This window comes from Cupressus sempervirens, chromosome 11 (assembly GCF_028749045.1).
Source record: "Cupressus sempervirens isolate cs-2001-9-10 chromosome 11, ASM2874904v1, whole genome shotgun sequence".
NCBI lineage: Eukaryota > Viridiplantae > Streptophyta > Pinopsida > Cupressales > Cupressaceae > Cupressus > Cupressus sempervirens.
This window is the reverse complement of record NC_143128.1, coordinates 472,315,430-472,333,593: the sequence shown is the minus strand read 5'-3', so window position 1 is coordinate 472,333,593 and position 18,164 is coordinate 472,315,430. Positions and strand designations below refer to the sequence as shown.

General features: G+C 34.2%; 1 protein-coding gene across 2 annotated transcripts in view; it reads left to right on the top strand.

The window, feature by feature from the left end:
• Nucleotides 1-18,164, top strand: part of LOC149530425 (protein RETARDED ROOT GROWTH, mitochondrial-like) — a 94,778-nt gene that overhangs the window by 57,000 nt on the left and 19,614 nt on the right. The window lies entirely within an intron of this gene.

Sequence of the window (18,164 nt, the reverse complement as noted above, 5' to 3'; positions counted from 1 at the left end):
ATCTTCCTTTGGAAGAGTGAATTAGTGTGTGCTTAAATAACTATATGGTTGAAATCTTGTGGATGATCTTGGAGCATCTGATCTTCTAGTAAATGATAAGATGGATTACATTTGTGAAAACCATAAAGCTCTACTGCAAAATATTAAAACTGAAAACAATATTTCCACACTACAATTACCTTGGAATTTGAAAAGCATGTGTGGAATAGTAGAATCTTAGTATAATTTAATTCAACTTATTCTAATCTAGTAATACTAATTACTTTGCCAAAACAAACATCTAGTTTTTCACTATTAACACTATTTAGTTGCTTTTCATTTGCAAATAGATTAACAATAATATTTCCAATCATGTTGAAACATGTAGCTTCGGTTCAGACAACATCTCTGATCGTATGAAAATATACTCATGTATATATACATGTCAATATGATTTGAATATCGATATGTATATATGCATGAATATAATCTGCATTATTCATGGTGATCGCAGTATTCAGAACTGACTGTGCATATAATTAATGTGCTTATATCTGAAATTGATCTCAGTAATGATCACATTCATTCTGATCATTATTGATTGCATTGGACTTTGTTAAGTCTTGGAATCATTAGTTTTGTTATAACTAATCAACAGGTGTGACCATACCACTGATTGGGTGTATAGGTGAATGGTCATGTCTCCATTTGGAGACATGCCCATTCACCCATATACCTGACCACCTTTGTATAGATATTGTATGCTGGCCGATATTACAAGCATTGAAATTGATTAATGCAGGCATATCGGAGGTAGTACAGATATCAAGTTTGAAGAAACTTTTATCTTATCTTTGCATTGTTATCATACATATTGTGGAGCACATCAGATCCTTCATTAGCAGAGATTGTACCTGAAATAAAAACCATACATTCTTCAGCACTGTCAGAGAAATCTATAATAAACTTTACATGGTATAAGAACGAGGCTAAGGAGAGATGGCATTAGGTCTAGAAGGATCAGATTTCGCTTTAAATAACGGTCTATTCTCTCTACAAAGATGACAAACGTATTGAGATTCAAACATCACCTTGCAAGTGCTGGTAACTTCGAATCTTGGAAACTTTGTATAATGATGTTGCTAAAAGAAAAAAAATTGGAATCTTTTGTAAGAGAGGACAAAGAGGAACCTAAAGATGATCTTGAGAAATCAGAGTGGATCGAGAAAAATGAAAAGGCCATGAAGATAATTGTGGATGTTGTTCGAGACCACATAGTACCTATTGTAACAAAACATACAACAACATATTGTATGTTTCGAGCTCTTGAAAATGCATTCATAATCAATAATACAGGCAGAAAACTTGCTCTTAAAAGACAAATGAATAATGTTAGCATGAATAAAGGAGAAACTATAAATGCTTTCTTCATGAGAATCACAGATTTGAGAGATCAATTATCTGCACTTGGTTATGAGATTGACAATCAAGAATTATCCTTAATAGCATTAGGAGGACTTCTAAGTTCCTGGTAATCTTTTGTACAAGGTATAAGTGCTAGGTCTAAAATTCCAAAACTAGATCGGTTAAGATCGGATTGTCTTCAAGAAGAATCAAGACTAATGATTAAGGGAAAACACAAAACCTTAGATGAAGACGTTCAAATTCTTAACACAAACTCTCATAAGAAGGGAAAAAAGAAGAACAACAAAAGGAAAAGAAACTTTCATGGAAAAGGACAATCTAAATAGAAGAAAGACTTGTCCAAAATTCAATATTTTAGATGTAATCTATTTGGACATTAGGCAATAAATTGTCCCGATTGATCTAAACCTCAAGCATCTTTTGCAAAATCTAATAAATCAAATGAAGGACATGAATTTGAGAAATATGCCTTATATTCAACATTGTCCAGCCAGATTTCAACCAAATCTAATATATGGATAGTTGACAGCAGATCTTCAAGACACATCACTGGATTTTAGGATAACCTAGAAAGCATGCAAATAGAAATAGATGAAGAAGTTACAAATGGTGATGATTTTGCACGTTCCGTAAAAGAAATTGGGACCTGCACCATAAAATTGAAATCTGGAAGTTCTATTCAACTTTCTGGAGTTCTTCATGTACAAGGTATTAAGAGGAATTTAATTTCTATATTTGCACTTGAAGATGATGGTTATAGAATTGCATTCATTGAAGGCAAAGTACTAGCTTGGCCTAAGAATTCAACCCTAAAGAAGGCTCTAACACTAGGAGTATGACAAGGACTTTTATATGAGCTATGCACTAAGACAAACCTTGCACTTGTACATGAGACCTTAGATTCAAATGAAAAATGGCATAGAAGATTAGGTCATATCAACTTTCATGACCTTACATTAATGGAGAAGTTAGTAACCGGAATGCCCAAATTAAGCCATATTCACAATGAATCATGCAAAGGTTGTGCCTTAGGAAAAGACACTAAAAAGTCATTTCCTCATAGTTCGAGTAAAACTAAACATGTGTTGGAACTAGTACATTTTGATCTATGTGGACCCATGTATTTACCATCTATAGGAGGGTTCTTGTACTATGTGATATTTGTTGATGATTTTTCAAGGAAGACATGGATATACTTCCTTAAGTGCAAAGAATCTGAAGAGATTCTCTCTAAGTTTAAAGAATTCAAAACAATCACAGGGAACTCCTCCGGGAAGAACATTAAAGTTCTGAAAATAGATAATAGGAAAGAGTATACTTCTGAAATATTTAAAGAGTTCTGCAAAATCGCTGGGATTAAGAGGGAGTTTAAAGTGCCGTACAATCCTCAACAAAATGGAGTTGCTAAAAGGAAAAACATAACTATTGTAGAAGCTGCTAGGGCTATGATTTTTGATCAAAACTTGAGTATGTCTCTTTGGGCTGAAGCATCTAAGACAACATTCTATATTCAGAATAGATGTTCTCACTCATATTTGGACAATAAGACCCTTGAAGAAGCATTTTTTGAAAAGAAACCTGACATCAGTCACTTAAGGATATTTGGATGTCCTATGCATGTTCATGTACCTAAAGAGAAGAGGAAAAAGTTAGAACCTTTTGAAAGAAAGGGTATCCTTATTGGTTTTAGTGAAACAGTAAAAGGATACATAGTCTACATACCTGGACAAAAACAAATAGAACTAAGTAGGGATGTCATTTTTGAGGAAGACATTGCTTTCAGAAGAGCTAAAACTTCTGACGAACTAGATACATTTGATGCATCTCAATAAGAGGCTCTTGCTCCTGAGATTCAGAGGGAGTACCCTAAAAATACTTCAAATTAAACAGAGATCCATCCTGAGACTCAAGAAGAGAGTCTTGATCATTCTAAAAGGCCACTTTGGGCAAGGAAAATTATACAGGAAGGAGATGGATTTGTAGCACCTTCAGGGACTTTCCGAGAAAGCAAGAGACCTAGAAAATTGACATACAATGCTTTCATGTGTGAGTCCAAACCCTGAACCTTCAAGTACTTCTGAAGCACTTAAACATCAAGCTTGGAATGATGCCATGGTGGAAGAATATCAGTCTATACTAAAAAATGATGTTTGGGACATAGTTCCTAGACCTAAGGGAAAATTCATTGTGTCTTCAAAATGGTTCTTCAAAGTTAAGTATGCTGCAGATGGCAGCATTGAAAAACATAAAGCTTGTTTTGTGGCTAGAGGTTTTTCTCAAAAGGAAGGAATCAACTTTGAAGAAACTTTTGCACTAGTTGCCAGGTACACCTCTGTTAGAGCTGTAATAGCCAAAGGTTGAAAAATCCATCAAATGGATGTAAAAACTGCTTTCCTTAATGAAAAATCGAGGAAGTATACCTGGAACAACCAGAAGGGTTTGTGACACATGATGCTATCTCTGATGTATGTAAATTGAAGAAGGCTCTATATGGACTTAAACAGGCTCCCCGAGCCTGGTATGAAAAGATTGACAAATACTTTTTAACATTTGGATTCACTAAGAATGTAGCTGATCCAAATCTTTACTTCAAGGTAACTAAAGGTGATATGTTAATTCTAATTCTTTTTGTTGATGACCTTCTGATTACAGGAGAAGAACATCTCATTAATCAGTGTAAGAAAGATTTAGCTTTCGAATTTGAAATGAAGGACTTAGGAATTCTTCTTTACTTTCTTGGATTAGAAGTACGTCAAAAGTTTGGGACTATCTTTCTACACCAAAAGAAGTATACTGTTGATATTTTGAAAAGATTTGGAATGTGGCACTGTTGACCTATATCTGCACCTATGGAAACTAACTTACACAAGCTAAAAAGAGCAAGTGTTGAATCTAGACTAGTTGATCCTACTTTATACAACTGGGTCCCTAATGTATCTTGTAAATACTCGACCTGACATCTGCTATGCTGTGAATGCATTGAGTCAGTTCATGTGTGAACCTCATGAGATTCATCTTGTTGCTTTGAAGCATATATTAAGGCATCTCCAAAGTACTGTTGGGTATGAACTTAAATATGAGAATACCAGCTTGGAGTTACATGGATATACTAATTCTGATTGGGCTGGAAGTGTGAAAGACCGAAAAAGCACATCAGGATATTTCAGCTTAGGATCAACTATGATTTCTTGGATCTACAGAAAACAAGCTTCAGTTACTCAAAGTTCCCTTGAGGTAGAGTATATTGCAGCAGTGATGGGAGCTAGAGAAGCAGTGTGGTGTCGGAAGTTGCTTTCTAATTTGTTTGGTGAGCCTATGAAACCTACCACTGTTCACTGCGATAACCAGTGTTGTATCAAGTTATCCATGAATCCGGTATTTTATGATAGATCCAAGCATATAGAAATTCATTACCACTATGTAAGAGACATGGTGGAAAGAAGAGCTATTTAGTTGGAATCCAGTATTTTATGATAGATGAAACATCCGATTTTCCAAGGTCTAATTTAACATCTAACATAAGTATAGAATACAGGTATAACTTTGATTTAATAGGAAGGCAGTTACATCATTCATGTTCATGTGAAGAAGATTTACCGTTAAAATCAGTTAAACAAAATTTCTTAACTAAATACTTGGAATACCACTAAATGAAATTACTTCAGAAATTGAAATCTCATACCTCGAAAATTTGAGACTGAAAATCATCTGAGTATGCTTTTGCAACCACCCAGGTTAGTCCACAAATACACCAAAACATTTTCTCAAATTGACCGCTATCTCAAAAAAAATTTGATGATTACAACTAAATACCCTCTGTAATTTAAATTAGGGCATCACATATCATCTTACCAATTAGGGCATCAATTACCATCGATTCATTTAGGGCTTCTAATATTGCTTTACCACTTAGGACTTCTGCAACCACGTATTCAATTTAGGGCTCTCGCGACCACGGATTTTATCTAGGGCTTCCGCGACCACGGATTCAATTTAGGGCTTCCACGACCACTGATTCAACTTGGGCTTCCAATACCACTGTATCAATTAAGGTTCCAGCTGTCACACAACCAATTAGGGCTTCGGATTTCTTTTCCTTCCAATTACTTATCTGTGACAGTATCTCAAGATTAGATAAATACTTATATTCAATATTCATATAAAAGAAAGCAATTCACAAATCAAATTAGGTGTAAAATAATGATAACAATGAATTTAACTCAATTCAATCTTACCTCGTCATATTAAAAATGATAATACTTGTTTCTGATAAACAATTGTATGCATAGCTTATCTCTATCTGACTCATGTCTAACATCTTGAGTGAGGTGACATTGTTAGGGGCTTAACCACCCAACCTCGGACCACAATATATATCCCCACATGATCTCTAATGAGAAAGGCCCTCCCTACCCGGAATTGATAGGAAACATTATTTCATTCACTGGGCATCATGATGTATACCACGCCATACGACTTGGCAACAGGAGATCACCATAACAGGAATATGCATGAATTATTAATTAATTAATATTGAACGATAAACATTGATTTGTCATATCTAATTACTGATTTGAACCGTGTTACTTCGGATTCCTCTGTTCACCTCATCACCCTTTTTCTTGGCTGCACAGCCAGGTGAGTTCCAGGAGTTACGACTTTTTAAATCAACCAGTTCTATCAATTTATTCATGAAGTCTACATGCATTCAGCATCTCACAGTCTATGATTAAAAGATTTCAAATTTTAATTTTAATTAATAATAATCATAACTGATTTCTCTTTAACTCCACCTTTACACCATTTCATGGCATCATTGCCGAGGAATTCATGTTAATATTAACATATCAGTATGATGAATAAAAGATAATTTAGAAATAAATTCGGCAGGATCTTTAATTATTGGCTATCACTATCTTCCTTATTCATATTTGTGAAAGTTCTACCAATTAACAATCACCGAGTGACATGATTATCAGACCCTTAGGATTTTGTCTAAGAAGCTATGTTTAGATCTCTATCTACAAACTAAAAAGCTATATTAAAACATCTATCATCCTAATTTATTTAGACTGTACATAACATGCATCAATGTTAACATGGAGAGATGAATATAAACTGAGCACCGGTGGACATATATAAAATAATAAAGGATGTCCATTAAGACAATCTTTACCAACTACATTCCAAAAACATTACATGTGCTGTGGATGATCATATCCATTATTCCTGACAGAGTTTTTCAACAAAGTCAATGAATGCATTTCTACTTAAATGTCTCCCATCAAACTTCTGTTCCAAATGGTTATCTTTTAGACATTACGTTTGAGAAAAACTCAGATTTAAGTATAAATCATTGCAGTGTTTTAAATAAAGCAGACCTGTTAAACTTATTAAGGAATAAGAAAGATGACATGCTTCATAGACATATTGATTCTAAGGAACCGACAAACTTGCATGAGTTAATTCAACAAACTTATACATTAAATGGTATCTTGTCAACGGATAAGAGACAAATTCGACTTTCAATAACAAATACATATCAGAAATCTTACGTGACTCCACCATGAATGTCTGAAGGTAATCATGTGCTTGAAGAAGTCTGCTAATCTGGCTTTGGTTCATTATCTCATCTCAGATTCAACATTAGATCAATTTAAAATGTTATCAAAGAGAATGGATTTTAAGAAAAATTCTGAAAGGTGCATAATATAACCGTAACAGACTTATGTTTATTCATTCCAATGGCAACCGACTGATCTCCAGCTGATGAAAAAGATTTGGAAAAGGACATAGACGGTTCCTTATATTGAAAAGGCAAACTGAGTATATAAATCACTTGACCCTATCTTAGATTGATGTCTCAAAAATGAACTATTTATTTGCCAAGAAAAGTGAGAATCTTATATGACTATTGCAGGAACGAATGCATATACCAATCATGTAAGAATGAAAGACGTTTTCAATGAAATGCATTAATAGGTTCTTATTGCCCTGTGAATGTGTAACTCGGGTTTGAAGGTATTCTCCAGCCTGTGGCAAGACACTCATCCGTATGAACAGTATTACTCGCTGTTGCTTCTACAATTTATTTTTCCACCCTAAGTTGAAGATTGTCGATTTGCCAAAAACAAAAAATGAATGCCGTAGGAGAAAGAATGAATGCCGGCAGTCCAAGAGGAAAACTATTAAATAAAAATAAGCATGCCTCTACGTCTTCCTACAGTTACAAGATTTATTTCGAATTCCCCAAAAGTCTAAAAGAATTTAAAAACAAAAATATTATTAAACATGCCAAACAATAATCGGTTGAAAGCGAGAATAATAAAGAAGAGAATAGAATTAGAAAATTAAAAAATTCGAAGATTATAATAATATAATTATTATAATCGGAACATTATTATAATATACAACTTTTAAGTTATTAAATGATAATGGTGCCAAATCATGGGTTATATTTAAATGAATATTTATAAACAATTAATAAAAATATTATGACAAAAGATAATTTAAAATCCTTTAAGATACGTTTTATAAATTATTTAATTATTTCAATTGAATTAATTATTAATAACTCAATTATTTTAATTTAACTATTTATCAAAATAACTCATGCGATTCCACAAATGTATTCTGATCCAATTCGCTAGGTTCTCTACCTGTCTGCCCAGTGATGGTGATGCCCTGCCTAATTCTTTTCTGACAATGATACCACCTCTTCGGCATGCTCCTTGCAAGAATTTTCTTCATAATTAAATTATAAATTATAGAACCATAAATAATCATAACAGTTAACCTTTCATCCTAATTCCATGAATTCACGATTAACGATCAACTAACATGTCATCTGCACTTGAAATCATAATGACCAACTAACTTACCATTTCGCCAGAGTATATCAAATTAAACTGCCAATTGACTTCATGTGAACCTCAACGTCTATATTCCAAGCTAGGTCAAAAATTGGGATGTAACAATAGATCCAAGCATATAGAAATTCCTTTACCACTATGTAAGAGATATGGTGGAAAGAAGAGCTATTTATTTGGAATATATCAATTCAGGTGATCAAACAGCTGCCATTCTTACCAAGACACTTCCTAAAGGGAAGGTTGATCATTTTAGAAAGAAACTTGGCTTGGTTGAAATGTAAGTTAATGAGATTGAGTCTCAAACCTGTAAATTTGTTTTATTTAATAAAGATGTTTAAAGTGTAAGCTCTTTTGTCATATGTGTGACTCTATGACTCATGGGCCTACCCTATGTTTAGTATTAAAAGGAGACAATCTTTTATATTGAAATGTTGACTCTAATTGTAAAGTTTTTGCAAATTCTGTACTAAAAAACTCAAACTTGAATAATATCCTTTTAGTGTTGAATATGATCTTTTTAATATTCTAAAGTAAGGAGGATCTATCACCTCTAATTCTGATCTGAATGTTATTTATATCTACAATATATTTGAACAGGTATTATTGCTTAATGGAGCAGACTTATGATTATTGTGTGTCCTCAAACTATGATAATTCCTACCTTTAATACCATGATCAAAGGGCATTTCCCTTAAAGGGACATGACCCTCTCTAGGTCGGCTTATACTTCTATCCAAGAAATTGGCGACTAAGGAGATGTTTAATCATTAACAAAACTAACATAATATGTTAAGTTAGTGTTAACATTAACATATCCTAAAAATTGCCGCCCATCATAAGAGGTGTAAGATATATATATATATATAATGCCTTATGGTATTAGAAGGAAGAAGACTAAGTGCGTCTGCACTCTTAGACCTGTATGTTATCACTGTTATAAACTTAACGCTCTCCATTAACTTGATAATCATACTGAGAGATAACATATCTAGCATCATCAATTATGATGAATAAGCATAGATTGATACTCTATATCTATCTAAATCTTCTTGAGCAAATGACATCATGGAACACATGATACTGAGTCATATAACCATCTTGTGATATGACTTATCACTTACACTAGTGATGTTGGTATTGCATGTAATATAATACACACAGGATAAAATTTGAAGAATGATTAAATTCTTCATTTATCTAGGTTGTGACTCATAGGTACTGGTAATCCTATGTCACAACTTTATCTTGAGTTAAGATCTACCAGAAAACAGGATAAAGTTTGAAGAATAAATTCTTCCTTTATCCGAGTTGCGATTAATAGGCATAGAAATGCTTATTTCACAAATGATCTTGAACTCACCTAGATCTAATAGTAGTTCTATACTGTTCAATACATTATTTAAGGGATTGTCATCTCTCATAATGTCTTTTATACAAGTATTCATTATCTCAGAGATCATCACCTTTTAAATAATGAATACAGGTGGTGGAGCCCATAACAGTCAATAGCCTGACAAATAAAATTATTTTATTAATAATTTAAAGAATACAAATGGATTACAATTCAACCATACCAGGTCTTTTCTTGAAGTGATCTATCTTCACTCTAGATGGAGGTTTGGTGAGAATATCTATTGTCTGATTTGCAGTGCAAATGTATTCTAATTTTACAGTATCCCTGTCTACCATATCTCTTACATAATGGTAAAAAATTCGATATGCTTGGACCTGTCGCAAAAAACTGGATTCACCGAATGCTTGATGGAACTTTGATTATCACAATGAATAATCATAGGATTCATGGCTTGCCCAAATAATCCCACAAGTAACTTCCTTGGCCAAATTGTTTCTCGAAAGGCCATCGCTGCTGCAATGTAGTAAGCTTCTGTGGAGCTTTGAGCCACTAAAGATTGCTTTCTGCATATCTAAGATATCATAGCTGATCCTAAACTAAAACATCATGAAGTACTTTTTCTGTCTTTAACACTCCCACCCCAATTTGAGTCGGTGAATTCATGTAAATCTAGATCAACTTTCTCATATTTGAGCCCAAAATTAGCAGTGCCTTGTATCTCATAATGTGTTTAACTGCAACTAGGTGAATCTCCTTTGGCTCACACATAAACTGACATAAGGCATTAACATCCTAGCAAATATCAGGTTTTGTACTTACCAAGTACATAAGGGACCCAATCATCTGTCTGTAGAGAGTAGAATCTATGGAAGGTGATTCTGCTGCCGCTTCTTTAAGTTTATGTAGATTAGTCTCCATTGGAGAAGACATAGACTTGCAATTCCACATTCTAAATCTCTTCAAAATATATGATGTATACTTTCCTTGATTAAGTATAATGCTGTCAGAATTTTGCCGTACTTCTAGTCCTAGGAAGTAATGAAGGAGTCTCAAGTCTTTCATCTAGAATTTTCTAATTAGATCCTTCTTGCATTGATCTATGAGATGATTATTACCTGTTATTAGTAAATTATCAACATATAGTATCAGAATTACCATATCATCTTTATCTCTTTTATAATATAAATTTGGATCGGCTTCATTTTTGGAGAATCCTAATCCAGTGAGATACTTATCAATTCTTTCAATCCTTCAAGTTGCTCCAAATAAACTTCTTCTGTACTCTTTCCATTTAGGAATGTTGTTTTTACATCCATTTGATGTACTTTCCATCCCTTTGATGTTGCAATGGCTAGGACTGCTCTTACAGAGGTATATCTAGTAACAGGAGCAAAAGTTTCTTTATAATCAATCCCTTCTTTCTGAGAGAATCCTTTGGGTACAAATTTAGCTTTATATTTTTCAATGCTACCATCAGCAGCATGCTTTATTTTAAATATCCACTTCGAAGAAACAACAGATTTTCTTTTAGGTCTTGGAACAATTTCCCAAACATCATTCTTCATAATAGATTGGTATTCTTCTGTCATAGCTTCTTTCCAAGCTGTATGTTTAATAGCATTTGAAGGATTGGTTGTTTCTATTTTGGACAAATCATTCATGTTTGCTGTATAACTAGAAAATCTTTTGGGTCTTTTGCTTTCTCTAATTGTTCCAGAAAGTGCAGCAAAGTCTTGTGCTTCCTCGACTGTTTTGATGGCCCAAAGTGGTCTTTTCTTTGAATTTTGAGTTTCTCCAAGATTTAGGTTTTGAATTTCATCTTCAATTTCTTCTATGTTCTCCTTTTGAGACTCAGACTCAGTATTTCTTTCAGAACTAGGTAAAGGAGAGGGTTCTTCAAAACTTAGGGCTCTTTTGAATGCTAGATCTTCTTCAAAAATTACATCCCTACTAAGTTCAACACTTTCCTATCTAGGTATGAAAATCCTATACGCTTTAGATGTTTCACTATACCCTACAAAAATACCTTTCCTCCTTGAGGGTTCTAACCTAGTTCTCTTTTCTTTTGGAACATGGATATATACAGGGCACCCAAAAATCCTAAGATGACTTATATTGGGTTAAACCTTAGTAAAGATTTCTTCAGGAGTTTTATCTTTAAGGTAGAAGTGAGGCTTCTGTTTTGAATATAGACAGCAGTACAAGAGGCTTTTGCCCAAAGATAATATTCTAGATTTTGATCAAATATCATCGCTCTAGCAACTTGTATAATTGTTCTACTCTTTCTTTTTGCTACCCCATTTTGTTCTGGATTATAAGGAACGGTGCACTCCCTCTTAATTCCCGTTTCTTTACAAAACTTTTTAAACAAATCTGAAGTGTATTCCTCTCCATTATTAGTTCTAAGAGTTTTAATTTTGTCCTGATAAGTTTTCAGTTAATATTTTGAATTCTTTAAATCTCTTTAGAATTTTTTCTGATTCTTTACACTTTAAGAAGTAAATCAATGTTTTCCTAGAGAAGTCATCTATGAACAAGATATAATACCAAAATCCTCCAAGAGAAGGAACAAACATAGGTCCACATAAACCTAAATGAATTAATTCCAAAACATTGTTGGTATTTCTAGTGCTATCATGAAATGGACTTTTGGTGTTCTTACCCAGAGTGCACCCTTTGCATATGCTTGAGTGGTCTTTGTTTAATTTAGGTAAACTAATAACCATCTTCTCCATAGTTGATGAGGTTTTGAAATTTAGATGTCCTAACCCTCTGTGCCATATTTCATTTATGTCTGCAGCTTCATGAATTAAAGCTTAAATAGGTCGACTAGATTTTGAATTTAATTCATACAAATACCCTTTTCTTTGACCAATAAACTTCGATTTCTTAATTGAGGAGTTCTTTGCCCAGGTTATTGCTTTACCGTCCATGAATGCAACACTATGCCCATCATCTTCAAGTGCTGTAACGGAGATTAGATTTCTTTATATTCCTGGTACGTAAAGTACTCCTTCGAGGAAAAGAAAATATCCTGATTTTAGTTTCAAGGTGCAATTTTCAATTCCTTCGACAAAATGTGCTGGATTATCACCAATGGTAACTTTGCCATTAACGTTTTCTTATATAGAGTCTAGTGCTTCTTTGTATCCTATTATATGTCTAGAAGATCCATTATCAATTACCCATGCTTTATTTGAGACTTCAATTGATAGTGATGAATACAATGCACGATTCTCGGGATCATAGTTATTTTCTTCCCTAGTAACATTGTACAGTTCACTTGTTGTTTAGAATTCTTAGGGCAATTAGATCTCTAGTGTCCAAACTTTTCATATTTGAAACACTTTATATTGGATAGATCTTTCTTAGATTTGTCATTCTTTTGATTACCCCTTTTCTTCTTGAAATGCTTATTCTCGCTTTTATAGGAGTTTGTATTAAGAACATGAAGTTCTTCATCTTTCGTTTTCAATTTCCCTCCTTTTTTTAGTTTTTTGGATTCTTTCTGAAGACAATCTCCCTTAAGTTTGTTGAAGTCAGGAAGTTTATCTCTGGCACTTACTCCTTGTGCGAAAGTTTCCCATGAATCTGGTAATCCATCTATAGCCATCAGTCTTAGTTCCGTGTCACTAATGATGGTTCCCATACTTGAAAGTTCATCTCTTATGTTGGCAACCCTTAGGAAGTATGAATTCATCGATTCTCCCTTCTTTATTTGAATGTGATTTTAGTTGCCTTTTCAGTGCGAGAACTCTAGTTGCATTGTTAACCTCATATGCACTTAGTAGTGCATTCATCATAGCAAATGTTGTTTGATGTTTTGTAAGCATGGTTACGATATCATTTTTCACTCCATCTAATATGATCTGAATGACTTTCCTATTTCCTTTAATCTATAAGGATTTATGAGGTTCAACTGTAGGTTGTTTGGATGCTAATTCAACAAATTGTTTTACATCATTTTCTTTAAGAATCATCATGATTCTGAATTTCTAGGCATCAAAGTGTTCTTTCCCATCAAACTTGTCCTCGGGTCTGATTGTGTATGCCGTTGAAGATAGGAGAATGATGCTAGATATATTTAAGGTTTGATTACTTAATTTGTAGAGCCTAGGTTCGATTAACAAAGCTCTGATATTATGTAAAGTTTCTGCAAATTTTGTACTAAAAAACTCAGACTTGAATAATATCTTTTTAGTGTTGAATATGATCTTCTTAATATTTTGAAGTAAGGAGGATCTATCACCTTTAATTCTGATCTAAATGTTATTTATATCTGCAATATATTCGAACAGGTATTATTGCTTGAGGGAGCAGACTTGTGATTATTGTGTGTCCTCAAACTACAGTAATTCCTACCTTTAATGCCATGACCAAAGGGCATGCCCCTCAAAGGGACATGACCCTCTCTAGGTTAGCTTATACTCCTCTCCTAGAAATTGGCAACTAATGGAGATGTTTAATCATAAACAAAACTAACATAATATGTTAAGTTAGTGTTAACATTAACATATCCTAAAAATCGCCGCCCATCATAAGAGGTGTAAGATATATGTATTGCCTTAATTGGTATTAGGAGGAAGACTAAGTGCGGTCTACACTCTCAGACCAGTATGTTATCACTGTTATAAACTTAACACTAATAATATAAGGTGACGACTTTAAATTATTAGATTTCTATTATGATGAATATCATGTGACTTGATATTCTTGAAAATCATAATAGTTAAAAGAGCATGTTGATGGATATCATGTGACTTGATATCTATTGAAGATCAATATGTTTAAACTCATGGTGGATATTATGTGACTTAATATCTATGGATATGCCATGATCCTTTATGGAGGATGTAATATCCCTTTCCAGATATTTTCTCTAAAACTTTTGATATTAAAGTGCAGATTTAAAACCGAACAAAAAGCTAATATTTGATACAAATTCCAGAACGTTAATTGATTAATAACCAGCAGATATACATACGAGAAAACCCAGGAAAGTGTTTATTTCCTCCAATATTCAGAAGTACATTTTTAAACCAGTAATTAACACAAATAGTTGCCAAATAACGTTATTGTATTATACATCAGCAATACAATAACATGCAACAATTCAAAAAATCCAATCTTATAAACATAAATAACAGTCAAATTGGTCAATATAGATAAAAACTGTAAGAAGGCTAGGTTTGCGTCCAACCTTCAAAGCTTCTTCAAGGGTTTGCATCTTTGAAGAAATAACCAACAACTGTTTTCAGCTCCCAAATTAATATTTGTTTTAAATATTATAATCTTCATAACATCCCATGTGGAGTCTATTGTACCTTTATTACTTTTTCCAATGTGATGCACGCTCTTTTAAGCAATGTGGGATAAAACACTTTTTTGCCCTTTAGTCACTTGAGTGAACATAGTACTTTTAAAATAAAGTGACAAGTTAAATGAACTTTAGTAGTCACTTAGTGAGTAAACCATATAATCATCAGGCATTAAAATAGCTAACCAAATGAACTCTATAATCATGTGCAATAGCTCGTTGGAAAGCTCTCGGCGAGATGCTTCCAAACCAACACCAAGGTACTGAAAATACTGTGCTTAGTTTACTTACTAAAAATAGTAAGCATCCGAACAACTTGCCAAAACTGCTCAGATGGGTCTGAAAGTGGAAATTTCTAGGCCAAACCTCGAACTAAACCCCGTAAAGAACCTTTTCACCCCCGAAACCTAGGCAAAGTGAGCCGGCAACACAGAATTATAATATCCCAGAAAAAGGGGACATTACAAAGCCTCCCTTCTCAGAGATTGCTTGCCCTCAAGCAATCTGCTCATACCTGCAGAAACCAAATGCCAGGATCCCATACTCGCCTTCAGAATGAGATTCTACTCCTCAACCGATGTAATTCGGCATGCATCTTCCCGAATTCGGAATGGTGAAACAGTACAATAGGAATCAATGTGTCAAAAAACTGAATGTCAGGATCCCAAGGCTCGCCATTAAGGGACACCAACTGCCATATGCTGCTGCTCTACTCTAAGTACCAATACCTCAGTCAGAATGAATGCCTCACTCCATGAGCAACCCTACAAGTCTCTATTGTCAAGTGAAGATGGGGGCTCAACAATATACCAATATCCACCTCACGATGATATCAACCAAACTCTCCATCTAGCTCCCCGATAGAAGGCAATACATAGGGATACTTCACCTGGATCCCAAGTGAGAACTCGTACGCTGTTTGGGATATCATTGACCAACTCCTGTAATGTTTGTACCCCTATACCACTATACCACTCCTGTAACACCTGTATCAATGACCATGACAAATCCGACCAATCTGACTCAACCACTATCTCGCCATGGTGAAAATGAAGTAATTCTAATCTCTGGAACTCTGATGTGTTAGAAGGTTGAAACACACAGATCATAATCCTGTGACTATGTAACAACACAGCATAATCCACCAGATGTAAGATATCATTAACACCTGGATCCCCGATCACCCAATCAACATGATCTTGGATAAAGGAAAGAGTGGTTGGTGAATCACCAACATCATAAAGGCTAACACTGTCTTCAAGATACTGCTGAATAAAAAATGTAGACACCTCATGTGAAAAGTAGGACAATGTGAGTTCTCCCCACTCATCTGCAAATAACTCACTAACCCATGAAGGCCAAATAGAATCAGCGAAATTACTACTAACATACACAGGCAAATCATTGATAGCTTGAATATACCAACAAGTAAAATCACCAATCAACAAATAGGTAATGGCCATCTCATAATAGCTGGGTGATAAATTTCTGGGTAAGCTGAAAAATCCCTCAGAGCATGCTAAGGAAAAATTTGAACTTCCTACTCCACCATAAGTACTCTCACTTATGTCAAAGTCTTCGTAAAATGATGGTTCACCATTAATTGAAATCTCTAAATTATCCTCACTGGTTGTATCACTAACCATGTGCTCATGTGAAGATGTACAACTGCTGTCATAAAAATCAGAATTTCCAGACTCATGAACTTGTTGATCCATAGAATTTTTCTCATCTTAGAAAGTCTTAGATGGGGAACATGTGATTGAATTACATTGTTTGCTTTCACATCTACCCGCTTTATGAATTTCTTCAATGATTTGCGTGATTTCTTATGCTCTTGAACCACTGATATCTTCTTCATAAGTGGCTGCCCCACTCATTTGATTTTCAGCTTTGTGGATGGAATAATGTGTTAAGCTCAATTGAAGGCATAGCTCATCTACTTCACTCTCCTTTTCCCTTCCAAATTTTATTGTTGGATCTCTATCCATTAATAGTTGCAAGTACTCATATTTTATCATTTTCAAAATTTCAAAAATAGTATGTAAAAGACGACTTGTGACACCACATACATTCTCATGCCTCTCTTCTATCACAATCTTTCGTATGAGATCCTCAATCAAATTGGAAGAATCATCCATCCTTGTCAACACTTGGACAATCTTGTCCTCTTTAATCAAAAACATATCCAATAAGTCAAGGAGTGATAATGGTTTTTGACCATCTTCTTCGAACACAAGTGGGCTACTCTCCATAGAATTTTCTGATTTTGCATCACTTAGTGGAACAACATTTCCAGATATGTCCCTAACTCAACGCATGCTATATCATCTATTCTACCAACATCGCAGTCCATTTGCTCCTCCTTAAAACTTGACATAATTTTTAACCTAGTATCATCATAAAATTCATCCAAGTTGATTTCCATGTCCCCAAATAAGATGTTGGTGTTTTCCCTGTCTAAATAAGATGGGGAGTTACCAACATTGGCGGTTTGGTCAACTCTTCTACCTGGGCTATCAATATGCTCATCAGAAGGACTAGTGTAAACAACTCCATAAGATACTTCTGTCTCCCAATCACCCATTAGTATATTTGAGCCATCATTAGTATTTTGCATATTATCCGTACTATTATCAAGTTGATTGGTATCTTCCTTATGCAAATTTTTGTAACTATCCTCTGCAAGAGGATTCTGAGCCAAATCATAGCATTTGTTTCTTATCATATTTGTTTTGTTTTGTAGCTCTAGCTGAAGGTTCACATATTCAATGAAACAAAGTTCTTTTTGAAGCTTTGACAGAAATTTGTTATAATCACTGTACAATCTCCTCACTTCAGTTTTACATTCATAAGGATCTTTGACTTGCCCATCACGGGTGCACCTTGAACTCTTATTCTTTTGAAGGTCTGTTGTAGCCGTGATTTGTGTCTTCAACAATTCTCGTCTTCTATACTAGTACTGAAAGACTGATCAAGATTATGCCTTCGGCTTAATGCCAATCACTGTAACAACTTTCCAATTTCTGACCAATAATTTGGTCAACTTAAAGCTATAGTTCGACTGCCAATTGTTGTTGAACTCTGAATGCAGAAGGTATTTCGTCAAACCGCTGTAATAAACTTCACAATTTTGTCTAACCTGAATAGAGAGTTTAAATGTTTGTTGTAGGAATTTGGTCAAACACTTGGTGTACATTCTTTGATGTTTGTATGG